Below are 24,159 nucleotides of genomic sequence, written 5' to 3'. Positions count from 1 at the left end.
TGTGGCTAGAAGTCATTTCCAGGGCTGGCTCCAGGTTTGAGGGTGTCGTGAGTCCCATGAGGATGTCATAGAAAGGACGGGCAAATCCCAAGCAGGAGGGTGAATAGATCAGGGAGTTGGCATTCGATGACCCGGAGGAAGATCTGAGAGGGATGGGGGAGGTTAATTAGCACCTCAAGAAATGCCAGCTCAGACCTTTTCACATGCTGAATCTCTCAGGCAGACTGGGGAGGAAACAAAGGCTTGATTACCTATTTCCTCCCAAGGTAAGGGGAAGTGACATAGAGAAGCCTGGCAGGACAGTTACTCTATGGTTTTAACCCCTTCATGTATTAATTAGACATAAGCGTGTTGGTTATTTGAGGCTGGTTATTCCACAAGAAGTGTGAATTTCAATGGATAATTGTGTTTCAGTTTGCATATTGGTTTGAAAAATGCAAACTAGCTACGTTCTCATTAAAAGGCAAACAGAAATCAAATTTCTGCCTCATTCCAACTTCTGCTTTACCGTTCCCATTCGGGCGCTGGCTGACACTTCTCCTCTGCCAAAGCTCTTGCCATAGTTTACATCCTATAAAAAGGGAAGCAGTTAAAGAAACCATTTAAAACTACTAAAACAATAAAATCCATTTAAACAAGACACAGCTAGCAATTAAGACCAGCCAGTCCATAAAACCTTTTAAAGAATACAAATGACCTAACTTCATTCTAGCAAACCAAAGGTCTTCTTCAAGAGGAGGGGTTTGATTGGCTAATCTTCTAGCTAAAGGTTGGTTTTTTTGTAAAGAAGAAGAAGAAGAAGAAGAAGAAGAAGAAGAGGAGGAGGAGGAGGAGGAGGAGGAGGAGGAGGAGGAGGAGGCCAGCTCAAAGTTCCCTGGGGAGGAAGTTTTAGAACTTGCAAAAGCAAACTGTGCTAATAGGCAGTGACTTTTACCTTATATTAGGGAAGGGGAGAATTTGTGCTTGGATTCTGGTCCCACATTGAGAGGCCCAGCCGGTGATGCAGTTAGGTCATGTTAGACTCTGGAGAAGGGGGAGGTGCAGTGATTTACATATAAGTATATATATGTAAATCATAAATATACATATACATATACATATGTATATGTATATGATTTACATATACTTATGTATATGTATATATACTTACATATACCTTGGTTCTCAAACGCCTTGGTACTCAAACGCCGAAAACCTGGAAGTAAGTGTTTCGGTTTTCGAACATTTTTCAGAAGCCAAACATCCAATGCGACTGCCAGCTATTGTTTCCGGGACGCCTGCACCAATCAGAAGCTGCGCCTTGGTTTTTTAACATTGCGAAAGTCAAACGGACTTCTGGAACAGATTAAGTTTGGTGCTTTCATTTTTGCTATTTATTTTGTGTTTTTGTTTTTGAGGCTTTTCCGGTTAATTTGTTTTTGTGTCTGTGTGGAACCCAGTTCAGCTACTGACTGATTGTGTGACTGCGGAAATGGATAAAAGCCCCCCATCCAAACAATGACTATCATCAGTGCAGGTAAGAAAAATAATTAATTTTAATTTTTATCATCTACGATACGGTCTTATTTATTTTACAGTGCAGTACATTGATTATTGCTTTCATTTTATGGATCAATGGTCTCGTTAGATTGTAAAATTCATGTTAAATTGCTGTTTTGGGGGTTATTTTTAAAAGTGTGGAATGGATTAATCCATTTTGTATTACTTTTGATGGGAAAGCGCACCTGGGTTTTGGAATGCTTTGGTTTTGGAATGGACGTCTGCAACTGATTAAGTTTGAGAACCAAGGTACCACTGTATTACATGATAGTAGTATGTATATTACATGGCACTATGTATTATTTCACTTGTTTCAAAATGTGGAAAGCCAACCCTATTGCCTGGGGTGGGGATCCCTCCTGCTCATCCTGGACTCCTGCTCCCCCAAGTCTTGCATTAATGGCACCACTAAGCAGGGCCGGCCCATACATGAGGCAAAGTGAGGCAACTGCCTCGGGCTGCAGGATCCAAAAGGGCAGCAGAACCAGTCTCCAAATATTTTTTTAAAAATAATATTTATTAAAGTTTCCACAAGAAAAGTTACAATAATAATAAAAAAGACACAAAAAAAACAAACACTGAGAAAAACAAAAACAATTAAAAACAAATCCCTCTTTCTATATCTTACGGTTCATTTACTTATTTTCATGACTTCCTCACACCTCCCTTTTTTGTATTCCAATTCAAATATTTAATTCAGCAAATCCAAACTCTCTCTATTTTCTCTTAATTCTTTGTCTTCACATATTGTAATTTCGAGTTTTCGTCTAATATCCATCCCTTTTTACCTATTCCTTTTAACATTATTGCTAAAACCACTTCGTTTCATTCCAACATCATTTTAACATTCAATAATTTTACAATGTTTCTGTAAATAATCTTTGAATTTCTTCCAATCTTCTTCCACCAACTCTTCTCCCTGGTCTCGGATTCTGCCAGTCATTTCCGCCAATTCCATATAGTCAGAACCAGTCTCCAAATAAAACATCACCAGTCTCCAATAAAGCATCGCTGTGACAGCAGCAACTGCAGCACCCTCCTTGGAGCCTGCATCTGCTACCACCTTGGCAGTCTCCCCCCAACGCCATCTCTACGTTGGCTTCATGGTGCATAGGAGACCCTGCCAGTCTCCTCCCAGCCGATTTTGGGCACCGAGATCTTGTGCAATTTCACCCTGGGGGGGAAAGCATTGGGGGGGGGACTGCGATTTCACACCATGCCCCAAAACATGCATTTTTGGGTGCCACGAGAGCACAGCTCCCCCAAAGTGTCCTTTTGGCTCTGTGAGCTTGTGTAGGTCACATGACAAGGACCGATAGGAAGTCGCGACTTGCGCATCCCAGTTTTGGGACTCAACATGTTGGAGGGTATGAAATGAGGATTATATATATACATATATATTTACAGCTATGGAGGTGTAGCAGGCATAGTAAAGGGTAAAGGGACCCCTGACGATTAGGTCCAGTCGTGACCGACTCTGGGGTTTCGGTGCTCATCTCGCTTTACTGGCTGAGGGAGCTGGCGTACAGCTTCTGGGTCATGTGGCCAGCAGGACTAAGCCGCTTCTGGCAAACCAGAGCAGCACACAGAAATGCCGTTTACCTTCCTGCCAGAGTGGTACCTATTTATTTACTTGTACTTTGACGTGCTTTCGAACTGCTAGGTTGGCAGGAGCAGGGACAGAGCAAGGGGAGCTCACCCTGTCAAGAGCAAAAAGTTGGCAGCTCAGTTAGGTAGAGAGGAGCCCACCCTGGTTTCCCTTCTGAGTCTCCAGCCATCCCTGCCTCAGCTTCCCATCTGCCTCCTCTCCTCCCTCCTCTCTTCCACTAGACAGTCATATAGAGTAAGCCCTTTTGAACACAGAGGGAACTAATCCCACCTAGAATCGCACTGCAATTGTGTGAGCCTCTGCATGTTCTCTCGGACATAAGGCCCCCTCAGTTCAGTGCAGCTTTCTGCCTCCTAACTGTGCCCAGGATTGGAGCCCTGGGCTTCATTTGCCAGTAAAACAAAGTTTAACATTATAAAGTAAATGGATTGGAGGTGGAGATTAGTCGCAAGCAGGAAAGGACATGCCGGTGAATTTTATTATATATATGAAAGAGGGAGTGAAAGAGAAAGAGAGAGAGATGCATTGACTATCTGCAGCAATTTAGTACTTGGTTGATTAATTTCCTGGTTAATGAGTTAAAAGCAGCTCACTTAATCCACTAAAAATGTAATTGCTCAGCAGTCCCAATTCCAATATGATTTACACCCTTTGCAATACATATTTGAACTTTAATGCATTTGGATAAAGTTCCTGTTCATTTCCGAAAAGCCACATTAAATTATCTTTATGGGCCTGCTACTTCTCTGTTTTAGTACTCATAGAGCCTACTCCTGTGTGTGGGTACTGGGAAGTGAATTCACCAAATTGGATGAGCCCCAAGCTATCAAATCAGCGACTTGCTCTTCCATTCCTTATTTCAATGGAGCTGACAGATTGCTGAAACTTTTTGCTGCAGGGCCACACCAAGACCACCACCAACTTGCCTATTTAATACGATCTCCTAGGGGACGCGGGTGGTGCTGTGGGTTAAACCACAGAGCCTAGGACTTGCTGATTAGAAGGTCGGCGGTTCAAATCCCTGTGACGGGGTGAGCTCCCGTTGCTCGGTCCTTGCTCCTGCCAACCTAGCAGTTCAAAAGCACATCAAAGTGCAAGTAGATAAATAGGTACCGCTCCGGCGGGAAGGTAAACAGCGTTTCCGTGCACTGCTCTGGTTCGCCAGAAGTGGCTTAGTCATGCTGGCCACATGACCCGGAAGCTGTATGCCGGCTCCCTCAGCCAATAAAGCAAGATGAGGGCCGCAACCCCACAGTCGGCCACGACTGGACGTAATGGTCAGGGGTCACTTTTATCTAGGAAGTTCTCCTTGATGATAATAATAATGTAATAATAATTTATTATTTATACCCCGCCCATCTGGCTGGGTTTTCCCAGCCACCCAAAAAGTGTGCCTTGTGCACACAGGACCACCTCTCTGCAGCATTTAAGGACCGGGAACCTTCGCAGGTTGCAGCGATGCTTTTTGCACTGCCACCATCCCAACCGGTAGATAGTTAAGAGCTTAGGCGGCTTCAGTGGCGGGTGCCCGTCGCCCCTCAGAATTCTGTGCCCAGGTGCCCCACACCCCTTGCACCCCCAGGTAAAGACGGCCCTGGCGACCCATGTGGGATGACTTTTAAAAACAATATTAATAATAATAATAATAATAATAATAATAATAATAATAATATTTTTTTATTTATATCCCACCCTCCCCAGCCGAAGCCGGGCTCAGGGCAGCTAACAACAATAAAATAATACAACATTCTAAAATCATGTCATTATAAAATTAATTCAAATCAAATTAATGCCATCCATTGGGCTAGAGTTCTGTGAAGACTGCCAAAGGAAGGAGTCAAGCTGTGCCCTGGCCAAAGGCCTGGTGGAACAGCTCTGTCTTGCAGGCCCTGCGGAAAGATGTCAAGTCCCGCAGGGCCCTAGTCTTTTGTGACAGAGTATTAATATTAATATTAATTCTTTTAGATTCAGTATTTCAGGGAGCAAGCGGTGCTGTCTTGCACCCACGTCTAGCAACGTTAGAACCTTTCAATGTGGTGTGGATTGCAAGATTGTTATTATTATTATTATTAATATGTGCCAGCAGTTGGCATCCCGATCCCCTTCGCTTTGTACAGGGTAAATGGGGTAGAACGCTTTCCCATCCTCCCCCCACAGCCCAAGCCCTACGCTAAGTCTGATTTCCATTACTGTCAAAGAACCCTGCTCTGGTTTCCATTACACCCCTTGATTCTCAACCCTATAATTTCTCCTAATGTCGTCCCGCCACCTCCCATTTCACTTGTTAATCTTCTTTTGGTTAAAGGTTTCCCATCTCCCTTTCTCTCCGTACAAAGTGTCCTTTCAACAGGACGTCTCGCTCTGAAGAATGACAGGCCAAAGGGGGCAAAGCGACGTAATGCGGCTTTGATTTCTTACAAGGAACCGGCACAACCAAACACAACAATGTCCGTGAAACGTGATCCGTTAACGGGGGGTGGGGGAGAGAGCAGAAAGCCCTGAATTAGAGAAAGATGTAAAAAACAAAAACAAAAAATGGATGCGTTTGCAGGATGCTCTTTGTGCTAGTGGCAGGGAAGGGAGTGTCATCGAAAGAAATTCACATTACGCAGTGAAGGATAAACAACCGCACGTTCAGGGAGGGTATTAGAGAAAGATCAAGCTCCTTGTGGTGACTATAATAAGGCACATAAATATGTCTGCAACGGCTTGTGGATTGCATTATCAATATTTTTCTGCTTAAAATATTGATTGATTCCACATGCAAAAGGGCCCAGCAGGCTTTCTTCTCACCGGCCGGGGTTTTAGGAGCCGATTGATCCGCTTATGTTGTTGATAGAACAGGATTTCAGTTGTTCAAAGGAAATGAACTTCAAACACCGGGTTGCTGTGGATATCGAGGAAAGAGAAGACGAGAGGTTGGCGCAAGCAGCCTCGTGTTAGCATTTACAGGGCAGTATTCGGGAGGGGGTGTGTCTTGCTCTCGGTGCTGGATTTCCTAAATAGTAAAAAAAGGGGGGGGGAGTGATGCCAGGGATCGTAGAATTGTAGAGCTGGGATGGCTGGCTTTGGGCGTTGCAAAAGGAAAGGAAAGTCATCAGCCTTCATGGCTACAGAGAGATGCTTGGAATGTATTTATTAATTGAAATATGTATAAATCAACACTTTCATAAAACTATATCAAGGTGGTAGGCAGCATACAAAATACAGTCGTACTTTGGAAGTCTAATGGAATCCGTTCCGGAAGTCCATTCGACTTCCAAAATTTTCGGCAACCAAAGCGCGGCTTCTGATAGGCTGCAGGAAGCTCCTGCAGCTAAACGGAAGCTGCAGAAGCCATGCCGGACGTTCAGCTTCTGAAAATCGTTCGAAAACCAGAACACTCACTTCTGGGTTTCAATAATTCGGGAGCCGATTTGTTCAGGAGCCAAGGTGTTCGAGATCCAAGGTATGACTGTACCAGAAAATCGGTAGAAGCATGCATAAAAATGTAATTAAAAACATCAACAAAACATCGGGAAATAAATACCGATTGGTTAGAAAGAGACATGCCTATTGAGGAGGCCTGTCCAATCAGTGCGGTTTTCGGAACATGTCTAAAAGAATGCAGGGATGGTTCTAGTGGAAGAGGGTTCCACAGGGCAGAGCTGGCCACACTGAAGTCCCTAGGGAACAACAACCAAACCACAGGGCCACGGAGGAGTTACATTTAAAGGAGAATCTACTAAATCTGCACTTTCTGGAACAATATGTGAGCTGAAGCACAGCAGCCCTTCGAAATTTGCACGTATCTGAATTTTGTGATGCTGTTCTCCAACCAAATAACGTTTACAGAAATGAATATTTTTAAGGGATAGCACACATGAAAATGAATATACTAGTGAAAGGGTGCTGGGAATTAAACTACAGTTCCCAAGATTCTTTCTTGGGGGGAGGAATGAGTTTCCAACATGTAGTGTGTATGCAGCCATGCAGAAGGAGAAGCAAAAGCAATGTTGCAGTTACTGGCCAATCGGTACTGCTTTCGAAAATTCCTTCCTGACTACCCCCAATGTGGGGTACAGCCCAAAGCAGGGTATGAACCTTAGCCCAAATCCATTGGCTTGAGCCTAAATCTATGCCTTTTACTTGTCCAGCAATCTGTGTAGGCAGAGGTTTTGCTGGGCCCCGAACTGATTTCCCATCTGTTCCTGAAGGTGGTTGCAAAATCTCTAGGATCAATCAGAGAGCCCTGCTCCCAAGTGCTCCTCGGGATGGCTGCCAGGAAATGGCTCGGATTCCTGCTTGCGAATGGGAATCCCATCCCTGGACTCGTTAACTCCAAGCGTCGTTAAATCACAGGCCACCGTCCTTTCTTTGGACAGCTGGGTCGATTGACGGGCTCACCTCCCGCTGCTGGGGCACCCGCAGAAACTGCTGGTGTCTGGATAGGCAAGATTCATTGACACAGCCACTCGGCTGTTTGCTTGTCATCCTGCATTTTGGGTCAATGGCCTTTCGAGGTTCCTTGTCCTTAAATCAGGTTTATTTCCCTTCCTTCCCTTAAAAAAAAGACCTTTATGGTATGGGAGGGTGGAAATGTGGGGATCTGGAGAAAGAAAGGAGGGACTGTGGACGGGAACAGGTCAGGTCAACATGTGGGGCACAGCCCTACGATGTCAAGGGACTGTCCAGATCCCAGGTGTTCCCTAGGCCTGAAGTTCAGTGATGGCGGCTCAAGACCAGCCCATAAAGCAGCCGCTTCCTTTGCTTTTGACAAGGGAGCGTGCTTAGGTGGACACAGAAGGAGGTCTGCCGATCCACCACAGCTGCACCTTTCATCCTTTTGTGCCTGCTTAAGTTATGAGCATCATCACAATCACCCTGAACTCCTCCAGGTCTTCATTTGAGCCAGGGCTGGTTGGTGGTATGGTTAGGCAATTTTAGACTCTGGACATTATGATGCTATGGCAACCCACTTGATAGTCTGAGGGCCTCTCTCTCCCCTTTTCAGAGGGTATTGTCTAAATAATAATAATAATAATAATAATAATAATAATAATAATAATAATTTATTTATTATGTATACCCTGCCCATCTGGCTGGGTTTCCCCAGCCACTCTGGGCGGCTTCCAACTGAATATTAAAAACAATACAGCGTCAGTCATTAAAAAGTTCCCTAAACAGGGCCGCCTTCAGTTGTCTTTTAAAAGTAAAATAGTTGTTTATTGTCTTGACATCTGATGGGAGGGCGTTCCACAGGGTGGGCGCCACTACCAAGAAGGCCCTCTGCCTGGTTCCCTGTAACCTCACTTCTTGCAGTGAGGGAACCGCCAGAAGGCCCTCGAAGCTGGACCTCAGTGTCCGGGCTGAACAATGGGGGTGGAGACTCTCCTTCATGTATACTGGGCCGAGGCCATTTAGGGCTTTAAAGTTCAGCATCAACACTTTGAATTGTGCTCGGAAACGTACTGGGAGCCAATGAAGATCTTTCAGGACCGGTGTTATATGGTCTTGGCGGCTGCTCCCAGTCACCAGTCTAGCTGCTGCATTATGGATTAATTGCAGTTTCCGAGTCACCTTCAAAGGTAGCCCCATGTAGAGCATTGCAGTAGTCCAAGCAGGAGATAACTAGAGCAACTAGTCTATTACTTCATTTACTTCAAAATGTGGTAAGCCAACTCTGATGCACTTAGTGGCCCTCCTAGTCATTCTGTTATGTGGGGACCTGGACCTCTGCCCTAAAGTCCTGCCCTGATAGCACCACTGGTCCTGGGTCAATAAACTGTTCGGTTTGGTTATTGATTTGTTGCATTTACATAAACAAGGGCTATACCATCCATACAATAAATGAATTTTAAAATGCATGTAAAATTATGTAACATTTGATGGGTTCTATTGGGGGGACAACGACGACTGTGCAACAGAAACAGCTGAATCCCAAACTGAATCAGGCCAATTCAGAGGGATCTGGAGTCAGGTGGAAACAGCCTATGATTGCCCCAGATCTGATCAGGCTGCTTGGAGCAATACTGGACTGTAAGGGGGCAGAGACTGTCAAGAAGGAGAGGAAAGTCAGGTGGGAAGGAGAAGCTGCTGGTCAACGTCTGATCTTCTAGCGCCTTCCACCCTATGGAAGTCCTCAGGAGCTGGAAACTGGTATTATAATTTCCCACAGTGCCTCTATGCATTATGGGAGATTAAAATGGCTCCCAGCCACCCAGTGGTCATTCAGAGCAGTGCCTACTGCCAGGGCCCATCAAAGTAGCAGGGAGCCCTCTGGAGGGCACTTTGCCGAGTTTCCAGCCCTCCAAAAATCCAACCCCTGGAGCCTGCTGTTTGGGAATCAATTAGAGAGCACCTTAAGGACCTCACAGTCTCAACATAATGTACCCCACACTGAGAAACGAGCAGCTCTCTCCTGTACCAGTTGCCTCCCCTGGCCGTCCTTCAGAGGCAGCCATTGAAAAGCGCTTTGGACAAGTCGAGGAGTCGCAAAGGTGTGAATGATTCTTGCCAGGCCCAGCTTGGTAGGAAAGAAATTTCAGGCTTGATGGATCAAGGAACGAGCTCCCAGCTATTAAAGAAAAGTGCGGGGGGTGGGGGGAGGAACAGACCAGTTGGTTTGTATTTTCGCCTTCCCCTCCAGAGTCTCGCGTCAGGGGGTTTGGAAAGCATCCTCCGCCATGGCATATGAGCCCTCGCAATTTTCTCCCAAGCAATTAAGTGCTTGTAATAAAGTTTATCATATTACCTCCTCATTACAATCCTATGACATTTCTGACGAGAGCCTTAATATCCCTCAACCGATGGCTGAGTGCTTTCCCAGCCATTTTCAAATTAATTCAAACTCTAAATATTTAATTATCTTGCTGACTTCCAACCAGGAAAAAAAACAGAAACCCAACAACCTCCAATGAGTTGAGGTGCCACTGAGTTTTCAGGCATCACTGTGAGGCTGCCTGCTGACAACGGGCGGAGGCTGCTAGTGGAGCCTATTGTTTATTTATGGCTTTATCACACCTTTCTATTGCTAGACAAGGAAAAAATACGTATAAAAAAAGAAAAATTCCCTGGATGCCAAAATCAAGGTTTGGGGCAAGTTCTCTTTAGTGAGAGAACATCAGCAGAGATTCCGAATTACAAAATATGCAGTGAAGCATGGAAAAATTGACTGCTAAACCTTGAAAATATACCCTCGTGAATTTCAAAAATCCTTTCTTCCCCCTGCATAGGAAAAGACCACACATTTGGTAAGTTGAAATGTGATTTACTCACAAATATTTCAAAGGTCAGGTTTGTGTGCTTTTCCATACAGCAGTCAGAAAACACAGGCAGTACAACTTGGCTTCGTTACAGTGGTGAAAGTTCCTAAATTATTGGTACAGGAACACAAGAAAGGCGTGTTAGAGCCGTGCGGTCTGAGCTTGGAGCAACCAGCTCAGAGCTCTTTACATGCTGAGTTTCTCAGACAGACTGAGCTACAATAATAGGCTTTAATAATAGGCGAGAGCCAGTGTGGTATAGTGGTTAAGAGTGCTGGACTTGTAATCTGGTGAACACACACACACTCCATGTTATTGCTGAAGTAACATGAACTGGACAATCTTAAAGAGGATTATCAAATTTGCCTAGGAGGATTAAAGATGATCCATGATGTTTGGTAGGTGACAAGTCTGTGTAGAGGATAATTTCCACTTCTTAACCCTGTGGAAAGAGGGGGTGCATTTGCTATTCGGGTGTGGCTGTGTGGACTTGGAGACACCTCTAGCAGCATATTTTTTTCTTACATGAGCCATGGTGTGTCCTATATCTTCACACGCAGAGATGGGCCATTGGCACTTTTGAGCAACCCAAGAAGGTGAACATCAAAAGAGAGAAATGGGAGACATATCCATTCTTATGTCTGGGAGACAGAACCATCTGCTTGAAACAGGATGGGTAGATAATACCATGTGAGGTTCTAGACCTGGGATGTTGGATCTTTAAAGAGACAGGTGTTTTACTCTCAGGCCTTTTTCCACACAGTACTCCCCTGGACTTGCTTTTTAGCAAGGTTACTTTAGAGTACGATTGCATCAACCTTTGCTTGGTTACCTGAACACAGATGTATTGCAAAACCCTGCTCTCAAAATCGGGGGTAGAGCCTTTGGAAAGAAAGAAAGAAAGAAAGAAAGAAAGAAAGAAAGAAAGAAAGAAAGAAAGAAAGAAAGAAAGTCCCAGACATTAAAACGAGCCTTTGCAAAGGAAAAAAATGAGATTATTATGATGATTGTTATTTTGCCCGCACTATCACCACCCCAGCCCTCCCTCCTCCTTTCGGGAGAAATTACCTTGAACCCAAATTACCGGCTCTTAGAATTTGGGTGTACATCCTTTGCTCCAAAAAGCCAAACCCAAACATTGAAAACAGCCTCTCCAAAGGAAGGAAAGGAGATTATGGTGAAGATTATTATTATTACACACACACACACACGGCCTTCCCTGCTGCTTTCTGGAGAAATTACCTTGAAGCCGAATTGCTTCCATGCATGATGAAATTGATTTTATTTTGTGCACACTCGACACTGTTGCCGTTTTCATGGAAATCTGATGATTTGTAACCCTAGCCCCTTCTTCCTTTCCCTCCATCAGGCCGGCGCTCTCCTCGCCCTTCCTCCTGTCCATCTGTCCAGGCGCATTTGCCTTCCTCCCCTTCACGCGTCCCCCTTCATCAGCTTGGCAGCACTAAAGCTCCAATCAATAGGAATAGATTGATTCCCCATTGGAACAGAGATGCCCCTGAGCGAAACACCTTGTTCTTTTCCCATCAGCCCTGGCGGTGGCCTTTGAAAGAGCGCTGCCTCTGACATGCTACATGTGGCGGATTCAGTTACCAAAGCTCCCCCCCCCTCAGGGCTGTGTTTCTTGGCACTGATGAAGCATTTGCTCCCCTAAAGACACCGTGAAGGAGGGGCGGGAGGAAATGGAGCAAGACAGGGAAATAGCCCAAGTTGCCACTCAGAAACGCTGTCCCCATGTCAACCGCCCCATTCAAGTTAGCAGCATCCTCTGCTTCCAGTCTCCACTCCCCTTTGTCTTCTTGGGCAGTGTTGAGCTGCCTCAAAAGGATGGGGTCACCGTCAATCTCAGCTCTCTCAGGCTGAAGGAGTCTTTCTTCTTTGGCGATCCCTCGTAGCCGAGTAAGATTGTCTACCATAAACACGGTTTTAACAGTGAGTCCGTAAGTGGCTGTGGAGGCCAATTCTGGATCCACACGTCCTTCCACAGTGGGGACATAGGTTTCTGGGTGGGAGTTGATCATGGTGAGGATTTGCCAAACGTGCCTTCCTCTTAGCATGTTTCTCCCGTTCTGCTTGAGCTCAAGTGTCTTCGAAGCCCATGACACCTTTGGTAAAGGCTGTTCTCTAACTGGAGCGCTCACAGGCCAGTGTTTCCCAGTTGTCGGTGTTTATACTACGTTTTTTAAGATTTACCTTGAGAGAGTCTTTAATCTTCTTTTGTTAACCACCTGCATTATGCTTTCCATTTCTAAGTTCAGAATGGAGTAGTTGCTTTGGAAAACGATACAGTGGTACCTCGGGTTAAGTACTTAATTCGTTCCGGAGGTCCGTTCTTAACCTGAAACTGTTCTTAACCTGAAGCACCACTTTAGCTAATGGGGCCTGCTGCTGCCGCCGTGCCGCCGGAGCACGATTTCTGTTCTTATCCTGAAGCAAAGTTCTTAACCTGAAGCACTATTCCTGGGTTAGCGGAGTCTGTAACCTGAAGCGTATGTAACCTGAAGCATATGTAACCTGAGGTACCACTGTAATCAGGCATCTGCATAACATGACCTGTCCAACAAAGTTAATGTTGAAGAATCATCGCTTTGACACTGGTAGTCTTCGCTTCTTCCAGTACACTGGCATTAGTTCGCCTGCCTTCCCAAGTGATGTGTAAAATTTTTTGAAGATACCTGTGATGGAATATTTCGAAGAGTTGGAGAAGGAGTAGGCTTCTCCTGGGATGGGTATCCACAAGGAATGCCAAGTGCAAGGCAGATTGTGACAAAGGACTAGTTCTACCTTGCAAGTTCCCAGCCACAGCTGCTCTGTCTCAGGTGGGGGGTCTCGGTCAGATGTGGCTCGAGCCCAAATAACGTGGGGAAAGTCTAGGCAAGTGTCAAGGTTCCAGCCAGGTAAGCAGAGGAAGGCAAGGTTGGTTTCCAGCAAGGCAAAGCAAAGCAGGGCAAAGTTCAGTTTCCTGCAGGGAAGTTTAATTTCTATGTAGCACCCTGGATAGCTCCATTTGAAGCTCAGCCTAGAGGTTTACTCAAGAATGCTCAAAAGCTGCCTCCACATGTGGAGGTATGTGCCTGTAGAGGGGCAACCTCTCCAGCACTTAGGTGAAGTTTCTGGGTGTAGGAGCACCAGCTGCCATTGTGTTAGGTACCATCTATAGATAAGTTTTGAAGGTGAGTTCCCTTCTTTTGGCTGTGATGGATTTAAAGGGTGGTTTAGACCACAGTTTATGTAATGTATCATTTTTGTGAAATCATTTTTATTTTATTTTTACAATACAATGTTTTAAAATTTCGAATATATATCCCTATACAGAGATCCCTCTGAATCTCAGGACTTCCTTCCACCCCCTCACTGGAGTCCCATTTCAAACATTAAAAATTGCATCTTCTTCTTAACTCTAACAATTATATCAATCTGTATTTTCCATGGGAATTGTTATACTACAAGTGAAAATGTTTAGACAACAGTTTAGACCAGGCTTCCTCAACCTCAGCCCTCCAGATGTTTTGAGACTACAATTCCCACCATCCCTGACCACTGGTCCTGCTAGCTAGGGATCATGGGAGTTGTAGGCCAAAACATCTGAAGGGCCGAGGTTGAGGAAGCCTGGTTTAGACCATTGGGTAGGGCTTATTTTGTAACCTATGTCATGCTCCCATTGTTCTTTGGTTGAGGTGAGGGGTTTGGGGGATTCTGGAGTAGTCTTTGGTATATTGTGGATACCATCCCCTTGCCATGTTGCTTTGCTGTCAGGAGATGGTTTTCGAAGGCCTGGTGGCTGTTGCTTTTACAGCGGTACCTTGGGTTAAGTACTTAATTCGTTCTGGAGGTCCGTTCCTAACCTGAAACTGTTCTTAACCTGAAGCACCACTTTAGCTAATGGGGCCTCCTGCTGCCGCTGCTGCACCGCCACTGCATGATTTCTGTTCTCATCCTGAACCAAAGTTCTTAACCTGAAGCACTATTTCTGGGTTAGCGGAGTCTGTAACCTGAAGCGTATGTAACCTGAAGTGTATGTAACCTGAAGTGTATGTAACCCGAGGTACCACTGTACTACTGGGTTGTTTAAGAAGGCGTGCAGTTGATTGCATGTCAGCCAGGGTATTTGGGTGTCCCCTGATTTGTCATGTATTTCTTGTGTTGCTATAGGTTTGTTATTTTTTTTTAGAAGTCTATATGGTGTGTGTAACCCAAGAAAATCTTTAATAAAAGCATTTTTTTAATCCCAGCTAAGGCATAAAGGGAACATAGTGAGGATAGATTGCTCTGTCTCTGTTGGAGTGGACTCTTCCAGTTAAAGGGGCCTTGCCTGCTTCAGCAACCATTGGCTCTGACAGCATGAGAGAGACCATCGTTCCCTCTGGGCTTCAGACCTCTGACTTAAAGGACAGTGGCGTGACCTCCTCAAGTCAGGAAGGGAATGGTGAGACAGGGTCAGCACTTGGGGCACTGACCTCTCCCACCATTCGTACAAGTTCACAGCCTCAGCCCGGGATCAAGACGAGTGTTTGTGTGGAGATTTTAGCAAGAGATGTTGGAAAGAATGAAAGCAAAGAGAGGTCTTCTGGGTCAAACCATGGGACCAATCAGATGCAATTTGAAAAGCCACAATCAGGGCCTCTCAATAAGGGATAGAGGTACATGGCCATTGAACATAGAGGAGGAGAAAGGCATTTAGAAATGCATATTTTGAAAAGACAGTGTGTGCATTTTGTGAAGAAATACAGTAAATATGTATTCTTGAGAGAAAATACATTAAATTCAACTAATATTTAGATGCACATTTTGGTGCAGATTTGAAATACTGCAAATCGGTGTGAAAATGGGACAGAGCAGATTCAAGAGCGAAGGCGACACAAATCAGAAATAGACTCATTCATCTGTCTCTAGAGCAGGGATGGAGAATCTGTGGCCCTCCAGATGTTTCTAGACTACAACTCCCATCATCCCTGACGACTGGTCATGCTGACTGGGGCTGATAGGAGTCAGAGTCCCACCACACCCATGTCCTCAATTTAGGTGCTCTGAATCGTAATATTTGACATTTGAAACACCTAGGAATTACTCAGGGTGTTCTGCAAGACTACAAATAAACCAGCACAGTACATGACTGAGCACGATGACTTGGAGATGTCTTGTGTGTCTTGAGAGTCTTATTCCCAGGTAAGTGTGCATAAGATTGCAGCCTTTTTTCCCCCAGCTCTGCATTGCTTTCTTTCCCCACCCCACCCCCTCTTTCATCATGCTGGATTTCCAGAAAACCCACAAGATCCTCCACCTATCCTTTCACCCAGATGGTGGTCAGAGCCTCAGAGAAATGGCAAGACCAGCCTGAGTAGAGTTGGATGCATTATCATGGAGCGATGTGGTTCTGGTAAATGCATTTTCAATCCATCTCCTCGCAGCTAAGAAGACACTCTGATTAACGCTCAAAAGTGAAGTGTGCTTCAAGGTCAAAAGAATGAATGCGATCATAGGGAGGGAGGGAGGGAGGGAGGGAGGGAGGGAGGGAGGGAGGGAGGGGGGCCTCTTTCGGCTGTCGTGCGTGTGTTCATTAAGGTTCCCGGACAAGGGCATAAATTTTCAGAGCGCATCAGCTCTTTTCTAGGGAAAGGTGCTGAAAACAGCAAAAGCTTTGCAGATCTCCTTGGAAGCTCCTGGGGTCTGTCGATTTTTGCCCGTCGCTCTGCATTTCAACACCAATCAATCTTTCTTGTAAACCGCTTACGCCAAGCGGTGTATAAAGTTTGGTGAAGTAAAACAAGGAATCTGGTGTTGCAGAGTAAAGCGTTTAAAAGCAAATGTACAATCTGGGTTTCTGCTTCCTCCGTTGGCCTAAAGGTTTATCATTACTATTAACAGTGTATAGTTTCTGTCAAGCAGGTGATGGTGGTGAAGAAAAAGGAGTTTGCCATATGAAGCAGGTGGTTGTTGTTGCTGTTGTTGTTATGTATTAAATGTGTATATCACCCTATACCTGCAGGTCTAAGGGTAGTTCACAACATAACATCACAATATAAAAACACTAAATACATAATAAAAATAAAAACAAGAAATACCCAATAATCTCTCCCCTTCCACAACACATTTTAAAAGGGCAGTGGATGTAAATCAGTCAAATGTTCCACTGAAGCCAAAAAGGCATCTATAAAGCCTGGAGATACAGTTGTACCTTGGAAGCCAAATGGAATCCGTTCCTGAAGTGCATTCGACTTCCAAAACATTCAGAAACCAAGGAAGCTCCTGCAGCCAATCGGAAGCCGTGGAAGCCCCATCAGACATTCAGCTTCCAAAGAACGGTCACAAACCAGAACACTCACTTCCGGGTATGCGGCGTTCAGGAGCCAAAACGTCCAAGCGCCAAGACGTTCGGCTTCCAAGGTACTACTGTACTGGTTTTTCCAAGACCTCTAAGAAATCATTTCCTATATTTCAGATGTTCCGAGTGCCAGGGTTAATGTAGCAGCATCATTCATGCACAACAGGAAGATATCAGTAAGCATGGGGAGACCTCAATGTTTGCAGAAGTACAAAAAATATATAGAAAAATAAATAAGGGGAAGGGTCCCCAAAACAGCCCAATGGGGACTGAGCATGCAAGGTGGCCAATGGATGCTGAATGGCTGGGGGAGGTGGATGGGAAATGGGGACGGGGTGAAATGGAGTATTGGAAAGGAGGGAAGTCCTGGCTGGCTGGCTGGCTGGCTGGCTGAAATACTGAACAGGAGCACTCTGCACTGATAGAAGCTGCAGTCTAGCAACACCTTAAGGGCCAAATTTCCCCATCCCTGGCATATGAAGTGGAGGCACATCAATATCCATTCCAACCTGTGTTTGTCCCACGCAGCGCTGCTTCCATTCCACTGCAGCTCAGCTTCCAACAAAAACGACATTATTTGCCTGGCAGTTTGCTATGGCAGAAATGGTCAGAATTTAGGTTATTAGTAAGTTATTCCATGGGGACGCGGGTGGTGCTGTGGATTAAACCACAGAGCCTAGGACTTGCTGATCAGAAGGTTGGTGGTTCGAATCCCCGCCACGGGGGTGAGCTCCCGTTGCTCGGTCCCTGCTCCTCCCAACCTAGCAGTTCAAAAGCACATCAAAGTGCAAGTAGTTAAATAGGTACCTCTCCGGTGGGAAGGTAAACGGTGTTTCCTTGTGCTGCTCTGGTTCTCCAGAAGCGGCTTAGTCATGCTGGCCACATGACCCGGAAGCTGTACACCGGCTCCCTCGGCCAATAAAGCGAGATGAGCACCGCAACCCCAGAGTCGGCCACGACTGGACCTAATGGTCAGGGGTCCCTTTACCTTTAAGTTATTCCACACAGTTCATTTCAAGGAAATGCAAACGGGTTGGTGGGGGGTACTGTCATCGTTTGCAGGCTGAAAAGAAACCACACCTAATCCCGATCATATTCCCTGGATTGATTTCTGTTCCGGATATGACTCAAATGAGCGAACACATGGCATTTCTGCTCCCGTTTTCCAATTCTGTTTGAATTCTCCAGCATCCCTAACGGAGCGTGCGTGGCGCCAAACCCTTTCATAACAGTATACCTTCCATAGCTTCACAGATGAAAATGGGGACATGCTTATAACACTCCCATTCGCATACCGAGGACCATGTTTCTGAAGCTCGCCCAAGACACTTTGTGGAAGGCTTTTCATATCCTGCTGTATGTTGCATTCATTTAGTCTGCAATACTCCGCAGCTGGTTTAAAAGCCAGAAAAGGGCAATTGTTCTTTCACTTTAAAAAAGTATACTAGAAAAACCTAATTGTCCTACAATATGTTATCAAGAATTCGAAACACAGCTTGGCGGCCTCTGTCTGCGTGTGAGAGAGAAATGGCAGGCTGAGGCCTCGCCATCCCTGCCCGTACATTTATTTGTTTATTTTACTTACTATTATTTTTATACCGCTCACTTACTAAGAACATTCTTTGCTAAGCAGTCAGTGGTCAAGTCACAGAAGGCAACATAAAAAAAAAGCATTTAAAAGTGATTCAACAATCAAGTAAAGCAATAATGCAGAAGCTGGACATGCTCCAGGGGAAAGCTTGGTGAAATAAGAACATTTTTAGCTGGCCTTTAAAGAATAATAATAATAATAATAATTTATTTACACTCTGTCCACTGTAGGTGGCTTCCAGCAAAATATTAAAATACAATAATTCATCAAATATTAAAAGCTTCCCTAAACAGGGCTGCCTTCAGATGTCTTCTAAAAGTCAGATAGTTGTTTATTTCTTTGACATCTGATGGGAGGGCATTCCACAGGGCGGGCGCCACTACCAAGAAGGCCCTCTGCTTGGTTCCCTGTAACTTTGCTTCTCGCAGTGAGGGAACCACCAGAAGGCCCTCAGAGCTGGACCTCAGTGTCCTAGCTGAATGATGGGGGTGGAGACGCTCCTTCAGGTATACTGGGCCAAGGCCATTTAGGGCTTTAAAGGTCAGCACCAACACTTTGAATTGTTCCCAGAAACATACTGGGATAACATGGAGGGAGCTTGCTTAATATTCATGAGGAGGGAAGTCCATAAAATGGGTTGTGATTATAAGGGTTTTGTTTAGGCTCAACAAACCTTTAGAATCTACAAACTTTCTGTCATTCAAACCAAGGGGTTCTGTCATTTATTCCGATCGGAATAAATGACAAGAAATCTAGATTTCAGATTGAAATAATAGAAAGTAAAACAAAATTATTATCAAAAATGTACAACCAGTTGCTTGAGTGGGACACCAAGGACGAGGAAGTAAAGGAAGTGATGGTGAAGTGGGCGGTAGACCTAGGGTACAACATAGAGTTTGACAAATGGAAGGCATTGTGGTGTAAAGATATGAATTTCTCAGCATGCACGACACTAAAGGAAAACATGTATAAGATGATGTACAGGTGGTACATAACGCCAGTAAAACTACATAAAATGTATAGAACGGGCGATAAACTGTGTTGGAAATGTAAGAGCAAGGAGGGCGATTTCATCCATACGTGGTGGACGTGCGAGATTCTCAAAAAAATTTGGGAATCCATCTATAATGAATTAAAAAAAATTCTTAAATATACGTTTGTTAAAAAACCCGAAGCCTTCTTGCTGGGGATAATTGGTAAGGATATCAAAGAAGAAGATAGAACCTTTTTTCAATATGCAACGGTGGCCGCCAGAACCCTCATAGCACAGTACTGGAAAACACCAAAAATCCCAACACTAAAGGAGTGGCAACTTAAACTATCCGATTATTTGGAGTTGGCTAAATTGACACAGAAAATAAGAAATCAAAGAAGTGCAAAATTTAACAATGAATGGAATAAATTTAGGATATATATGGAAATAGAGACAAGGGGAAAATCAAAATGTTGATCAGAAACACATATGTACTTACAGAAATCACAGTAGGCATGAGATAACGCTTACTACGTAAAAAGTTTTATTAAGGAATAGACACAGCAGATAGATAAACAAGGCAATATTTTCCAAAATCGAGATAAAGGGAAGTCGATCAATGTTATTTAAAGTTGTATGTATTTTGTGTTTTTCTCTTTTTTTCTCTTTTTCTTTTTCTTTTCTTTTTTTTCTTCTCTTTTTCTGTTTTTTCTTTTTCATTTTGTCTTTTGTACGTTTGTGAAATATATTTATGTCAAAATTTAATAAATAAATAATAAATAAATAAATAAATAAATAAACCAAGGGGTTCTGGCGAGTCCTTTATTCCTCCAGGAGAAAGTCCAATACTCTTCTCATCAAAGGGCACGCACATGTATCATGAATCATGTTTGCCCCTTTTTAGAAATATGCCTTTCCATTCTTCTCCCTCTCCAGAAATATTGTCATTTTTAAACTGGCTGCCAACAACCTAAAGCAACTTTTTAAAGGCAGTGAAAGTAGCAAGAGGGATTCTTCTTCTCCTCCTCCTCCTCCACTACCCAAACAATAACCTGTCGTGGCCAGATCAGAACCAGAGACTCGGTTTATTTGCTTTAGCAATTGAGGAGTGTGCTTGGAGAGCTGGAGATCCTAATAAAAATTCTTCATTAGCCGTGTGCTTACCTCAGGGGACCACTTGCAGTCCCTCAGAAGACGACGGGGAGATGATTTTATGAAGGGCTCCCTCCTCCCTTTGAGCAGGTGCTGAAGGCTTGAGAGAGGCCTTTATGAAGTGTGGATTTTGCAGTAACAATTGGTCCTTTGGAAACTCAGCACGCATCTCCCCCTTCCTCTCTCCCTTCCCAAGACCTTGGCTACAAAGCCACAGAAGATGGCTCTCTGTGCCGGAAGACAAGATGAGGCATCTGCAGTGCCGGATTTATGTATAGGCTAAGTAGGCTAAAGCAGTGTTCCCTGACCTTGGGCCTCCAGCTGTTTTTGGACTACAATTCCCATCATCCTTGACCACTGGTCTTGCTAGCGAGGGATGATGGGAGTTGTAGTCCAAAAACAGCTGGAGGCCCAAGGTTGGGGAACACTGGGCTAAAGCCTAGGGCCTCTAAATCTAGGGGTCCTCGCCGATCACCAGCAGGCAACCTCCCCTCTCCCAAATTGCAAACCCAAGACTTCATGCAAGGGCAGGGCAACTCAGGCCCAGCAACTATGAGACTCAGGGCTAGCCAGTGGAGCCCAATTTGAAGAAGTGGGGCCCAACTTTAGGTTGTTTTTTTGTAGGGCCCCAGTTCACAGCCAAAGTCTGCAAAATCTTAGAGATATAAATAAAATACATCTAGATTGCCCTGGTGCAGGGCTCCTTTTAGGAGCGGCCCGCAGGGCCCAATTTGGCCAAATTGCTCCAATTGCCTTAAGGTCAGCCCTGATAAGACTGTGCAGGGGTTGGACTGACAAGCCCTGCAACTTCTAGGTCCCTGGTGTCACTATTCAGAGTACAGGCTCCAGAACTTTTTATGGAAATAAAGGGGGGCACATATTGGAAATCAGTTTTGTCACCTCCTCCCCCCAACCCCCGGGATGATGAGCCCAGTCACCGTTTATTCACAGTTGCATAAGCACTACACTACAGCATGGCCATAAACCTGTACGTTCAACTGCTGAAATACACACCCAATATGTAGCAGTGGAGATTTATGTTACTGATTTATGAATGAACACTGTGTTTTATTAATGGACTCTCTATTTTTGGAATTACCTAAGAGCCACCAATAGGGAGCTCTGGAATCTGACAGCTAACCAACTGGGTACTACCAAACAGCGCCCCCTATTGCTGAAAGCAGGTAACCAGCAGGAAACGCTTCAGCTCAGCCTTTGCACTGTTGGCTGAACACCCCCTGCTGTGCAGATAATGGAGAAAGCTCATAAATTGTATACCTTCTGGCATCCTGGCCAACTCTGTTACACTGGTGTAAACCCTGGTGCACCGGGAGCCCAGAATAGCAGCAAATAAAATCCGCTCATACATCAGCAACTGAGAAGACTTGTCAACCAGTTCTTCCAAAGTCTTCCTAAATGATAAAGCTCCAAAATACAGTCCAAAAGAGAGCAGATCTGGAAAGAGTGAGCCATACTATGGGCACCACCAGTGAAAAGGCCCTGCTCCATGTAGCTCCTGCCCTGTCATTTGATCGGGTGCCCACTTGCCCTCCTTCTTGACATGGAATGCTCTCTATTGCAGTCTCCAGGTCCAATATAAAGACTATAAGAAGGGAGAGCAGAGGCCTTGAAGTTCCCAAGAGCTGTTAAGCAAGCAAGCAAGCACACAGGTCACCTTTGTCACAGTCAGGAGGCCTATGTCCTGGCCAGACCTACATCCAATCTCATTTTTGTATAAACCTGTTTGTGCTCAGTAACCAAAATTATATTATCAACATATACAAGCAGAAAAATTGTTTTCCTTCATTTGCAAGGAATCGTACAAAACAAAGTGGCACTAATAAAGAAAAGTTCCAGGGTAGCAACAGTAAAAAAACTAAAAATGCTTTTGCAGTTCATCAAAACTATCCAGCAATATCAAGTTATAGGGAAACTGGTGCTATTAACAGCAACACTGCTGGTTTGTTTTACTTGGCGTGCTTCACTCCTACCTTTTTCTCCTGGGAGCTCAAGTATTCGGTCTTCCCTCTCCTCAATTAATCCCCACAACAACCTTGCAAGGTCTGTGTGATTGAGAAGCAGTGACTGGCCCAAGGTCATCCAACGAGTTTCGCAGCCAAGTGGGGATTTGAACCCTGGTCTCCTGGTCCGATACTCTTGACCACTATACTCTTAACCACTATACTCCACTGGCTGCCACCCACAAGTTCTGCACTGAAGACGGGAGCGGGGCAAGGTATTGTTAACCTCGTTTGCACAAAATCCTCTCTGGTGCTTGCATTTGAAATACAATGCCTCTTCTCCTGCCACCCAAAATGTCACCCTATTATTATTATTATTATTATTATTATTATTATTATTATTATTATTATTTTCCACCCTTCATCAAGAGATCCCAGGGCGGTTCACAGAATAAAATACAAGATAAAACACAAATAAATAATTAAACCAAAACAACAAAACAATAACCAACTGATATCAGAAAAAAACTGCTACTTTCCCTTATGGGGTATCCAATAGCCGGTACAGAGTCCTTAAGTGGGTTCCCTCTTGGTAGGAGAAAATAACAGAGGCCAACCAGAGTATACTGAGAAGCAAAGCAGCTAGTAAGCCTGATCTTTATTAAACTGTTGCAACAAGGTCCTCACTCACGACACGCAGGAGGGAGGAGGAACCCCTGAACAATGTTGTGCAAGTCTTTATATAGACTTTTGAAATTGCCTGTCCTGTAGCCCAAGACCACCCCCCCAAAACATCATACCTACATCACAGGAGGAGGCGGACTACAGCAGAAATCCTGTCTGCCAGGATACCTGATAATGGTCACCAATTGCTTTACATGGGCAGTCTGGCCATTCTTTTGTGATGGTAAATACTTTAATTCCTGAATCCAGGTCACAGGCTCACCCTATTCATACTCAAATACGTCCTTAAGACAGGTAAGCAAAAGACAACCGAAAGGCCTTCCCATTTCCTTCCTCCTTGCAGAGAAATATTTGAGGTCAATTTGGAAGACTCAAAATGGTTTGGGAGAGTCAAAATGGCTTCAGGATTGCTCTCCTTCCTATTTCAGACACGTGGTTTATATACTTATGTGAGTGCTTGCCTTGTACATTTACGAACGTTTCTTTTATATTTGGGACCTTTGAATTCTTATAATCCTCCCTCCCCACAGATACATTTAAAAGCCTGTAGGATAATACAGTGGTACCTCCAGTTAAGAACTTAATCCGTTCTGGAGGTCTGTTCTTAACCTGAAACTGTTCTTAACCTGAGGTACCACTTTAGCTAATGGGGCCTCCCGCTGCCGCCGCACGATTTCTGTTCTCATCCTGAAGCAAAGTTCTTAACCCGAGGTACTATTTCTGGGTTAGCAGAGTCTGTAACCTGAAGCGTCTGTAACCTGAAGCGTCTGTAACCTGAGGTACCACTGTAATCAGCCAAAGGCCTGGTTGAAGAGGAACGTTTGAAGATTATTTTTCAAAGAAAAAAAGGTTAAACAATATATTTGGCTGGGCTGGCTTAGAATAGTGTACATGTACACAAGCTTATAAAATTAACACAAATCTGGGACTGTTGATAATGTGATGACCGCCATCACGACCACACCAGGTGCCAGGAGGGAGAAATGTCTGGGAAAAGAGAAGCCATTTCCCTCAGCAGAACCTGGGCTGTCCTCCTCTGATGAGGGATGAAATTCGACCCCTGTCA

This window comes from Podarcis erhardii, assembly GCF_964252035.2.
Source record: "Podarcis erhardii genome assembly, chromosome: 13".
NCBI classification, from domain to species: domain Eukaryota; kingdom Metazoa; phylum Chordata; class Lepidosauria; order Squamata; family Lacertidae; genus Podarcis; species Podarcis erhardii.
Note: the sequence above shows the minus strand (reverse complement) of the source record.